Below are 4,180 nucleotides of genomic sequence, written 5' to 3'. Positions count from 1 at the left end.
ATCAAGCCCTACCAGGCCTCCTACACCCTCCTCACCATTGATTTTGGATCACTTGTTGTTCCCTTGTCCCTGGGTTTGTTAACACCCACTTCCCTTCCCCTCCCTCCCCCTCCCTCGTGTTCCCTCGGAACTGTCGGTCCTGTTGTTTTCTCCTCCAGATTGTTCATCCACCTATCTTATCTCGATAGACCTGCAGAAATAATAATATACACAAAAAACAAGACAGAGTAAAACAAAGCAACAAAAGAAAACAAAACAACAAAAAATGACCAAAAAAAGGCCTGTAAATAGTTCAAGGTCTGTTTGTTGACCTTTAGGAGTGTTTTCTGGTAGAGTCTGATGGGGTGCCACGCCCTGGCCCCAAAGTCCATTTTTAGTATTCCCTGGGGACTTCTTTGCTCTGTTCCCCTTGCTGCTCTGTTGCACACCCTTAGTGTTTTGCCTCAGTGTGGTGCGGTCAGATTGGGAGCAATTCCCACACTGTGTCTCCAGGGTTGTCCCCGTGGCACTATAGGTCAGTGAGGGACTTCGTGTCTCATAGTGGGGCTGGCCCTATGGTCCTCTCTGTGCTTTGGTTGCTCTGGGTGGGAATATTGTCCTCGGGGCTTGGTGGGCCAGGATGTGCTCCACTCTCTCTTCCTCCCCCTTCATTTGCTCCCGTGTGCTCTGATCAGACATGTCCCTCTCTCTGAGCTTTAGCTTCATGGCTGTCCTCTGAAGTGAATTCTTCTGTGGGGAGGGGGGGACTGTCCACATAGTTGGGATTGGGGCCATCCCTTCAGACTTCTCTATTAGTTCCCTGCTTCATGCTGGTATGTTGCATTCGCATCTTGGAGCACAGGGATGAAGTCCGGTCCCTTTTTCCCTGTGGAGATATAAACAATACCCTCCCCTTGGGTGGGCTAGTGGCCTGTTCCCCCACTACCCATGTCTTTTCTTTTCTTTTTTTCCCTCTCATTTTTAGTTGGCCACCATATGTATCCCTGGATTTGGTCTGGCCCCTGCCATACTACCTGAATCTCACCCCAAGAATGTAAAACTGTCACTTGTTATGGGAGTAGAAAGCCATGTCTTTCTCCCGAGGAGCAGGCTGGTGGTTTTGAACTACTGACCTTGCATATCTCAGCCCAACGAGTCACTATTATGCCACCAGGGCTCCTTCCAGATCCAATACACATCCAATTAAAAAAAGAGATGCAACTTGGAAGTGAAAATTGTTGGTAAATAAATAAATAGAGAAGACCAGGGACTTGGGTGTTGGACTTTAGAAGGCCATGCAAATACCCCACCCCACCCCCAGTCCTTACCAGTTTCAATATTTCTGGACTGTCATTGTTTCTGGTTTTCCCTGCTTTCTTCATTCACCTTACAAACACAAATCATGTCTGATGGGGGTGTGCAAAGTGGAACAGTCATGCACATTTCTCTCCTCTCTGTTGCATCTTGTCTCCATTTTGTCCCCTCCTCAATTTCCTCCATCCTGTGAGCCTCAAAAACATTTTTTATTCTTCTTTGTGGACCCAGGTCAAAGCCCCATCCAGCATCAGTCTCTACATCATGCTCCACCTTTATAGTCCTCTTTCTCCACCCTACTGCCATTGTCCGGATTTAAGGGTCTCACCATTTCTCAACTGCAGCCCAAATGTCCCTGCTCCCCCTAATCTCATCTCCTCCTATGGGTTCTCCATTCTGTGGACAAATGTAATCCTATTATTCTGCTGCCTAGATCAAGTTGCCCTCAAGTCCATGCTGGCGTACGGTGATCCTACAGGACAGGTGAGGCCTGCAGCATAAGGTTTGCAGGGCTGTAATCTTTACAGACTCACGCTGCCACATCTTTGTCCCACTGAGCAGCTGGTGTGTTCAAACCACCAACCTGTTGGTTAGACGCCAAGCACTTAACCTCTGTGCCACCAGGGCTAAATGGTACAGAAGTCAGTCTGCTCCATTACCAGTTTCTGACAGAATGACAAATGAAGAGCGGGCCTAGAATAGGGTGAGTAGTGAGCAGGAGGGGTAGGAGGTAAGAACAGCTGCCTGTGTAGAGATGTGTCATTTTGGTGCCAGGAGATAAGGGGGAAAAGGCCCTGAGGTGGGGAAGGAAATTCTCACAGCTGATGGCAAGAGAGGGACATTCTTAGGGTAGCCCCATTGGAGCACACACAAGGAACTTACGGTAAATAGGGTACAAGTCAGTCAGGACCTTCCTGTACTTCTATTTTAGTCTGTCACCACCCAAACAAAGGCAAATATTAAAAATCCAGGTCCTTGCTGTCATGCGTTCTCGCCTTATAAGCTCCTATGGAAACAAGTGCAAAATAGATATCTCTTGTTTGTTTTTTAAATCATCCGGATGCAAATCTTATGGGAGAAACTCCTTACGATACTGAACAAAGTAGTAATCAAAGTCGTAATATAGAGTGTCTGGAGCATGCGCTGCCCAGTCCTGTGAGACGAGGTAAACTAGTTCCGACTCCCTTCCGCACTGCAGGCCTCTTTCAACCCACGAAGCTTTTTCCTTCCAGGCAAACCTTGCCCTTAAAAAAATAACACTTTTGGCAAAAGCTACAACATTAGCCTTAGATTCTTTGCCTCAGACTTTTTTTTTTCCTTTCAGAGTTGGGGTCACAAAAAAAAAAAACGAGTTGGGGGTGACCATGCCTTGACTGTGTAAGGTCTCTAGGGAATCCTAATTTACTCATTCTGGATGGGAAATTCCTTTTTCCTATCCAACAACCAAATCAATTAAAGGCTATATAAATATGTAATTTAATATAGATTTCAAAAGAAGAAATAGAGAATGTTCTCTTTCATGCATTAGTACAATAAATATTTAATAAATACAGCAAGCAGAAACATCTTTGTTCTTTCTTTTGATGATGAGGATGGCAGAGGATAAGGAAGAGTAGACCTGGGAATAAAATGAGAGACCAAGTTGGACAAGTAGCCACAAGGAACTGGATGTTCCAATAGGAAGATAAACATAGCCAAATACCGTGAGCTCCAGCATTGGTTTGACTTAATATGAGGTCAAAGAAGAGAAAGACTGAGAATGAAGCAGAAGTTTCAAACATCAGTGATTGCTCTTCAGAAGAAAAACACCAAGAGAAGTACAAGGAATGAGGCAAAGGAAAATATTGAACTCTGTTTTGAGAATATTGTTTGGGGACTTGAATGGAAATCGGGTGGAAGATTATATTACATGGGTACTCCAGAGAAGCAAAACCATATATATATATAAATTTATATCAAGAAAACAGCTCACGTAGTTGTAGAGTCAGGTGAGTCCAAGTTCAAGCAGGTTCCAAGTCCGTGGGTCAAATGTTAGGCTGGAAGCTGACTCAAGTAGCTATGGAGGCTGGCGAAGACAATATCAGAGCAGTAGGAAGACCACAGGCAGAAGCAGGTAAATCCAGTGTCAGGTCAGACTTGGGACAAGCTCTAATGACTCCCTGGTCAAGCAGGCAATATGTCAAGGTATTGGTTCAAGTCCAAAGAACGGGAGCTTGATGTGCTAGATGCAGGATCCAGATCCAGCAAAAAAGCAAAGCAAGCTTTCCCACAGCACCCTTATATTGGAAGGAGAATACACACTTCCGCATACCCCCCAAAAAACTTTTAAAACTGTATCAAGCCCTGAGTAAAGGTGTTGCATTTCATTCTAATCTTATCTCATTGTGGAGGGTTACAACTGATCGACTTCAAGTACATTAAGTTAGAGTAGGGTCTGGGAAATTAGTAGGTGTTAAACTACCAATCCCCTGAGAATGCTGCCCTAGCCAAGTTGACACAAAACCTTAACTATCACAAAAATTTAATCCAAGAGTTAAAAATCTAAGATTCAAAGATAGGAACTTAAATTTGGAGGTTATCTCCTTAGTGATGGCCACTGAAACTGTGAGAGTAAAGGAAAAGGAGTGCTAGGTGAAGAGTGAAAACAGAAGAGGTCAAAAGTGAGCACTCGGGACGGACTTCATTCAAACACTGTGACAATTTTCGAGTGAGAGCAGCGCTGTTGAATGTGCGCTATTTTGCAGTATCTTTGTCTGACGTTTTGGTGATATTTCAGGGCCTGCTTCTAATTTGATTTAACTGTTGTTTTAATAAGGAGCCTCTGTAATAAGGTGCTGTAAGGGGTTACATTTGGGGCTGCTAACCGAAAGGTCAGTAGTTCAAACCA

The sequence above is a fragment of the Echinops telfairi genome, unplaced genomic scaffold, assembly GCF_000313985.2.
Source record: "Echinops telfairi isolate 266 unplaced genomic scaffold, ASM31398v2 ScPeMD7_11;HRSCAF=52, whole genome shotgun sequence".
Taxonomy (NCBI): Eukaryota; Metazoa; Chordata; class Mammalia; order Afrosoricida; family Tenrecidae; genus Echinops; species Echinops telfairi.
Note: the sequence above shows the minus strand (reverse complement) of the source record.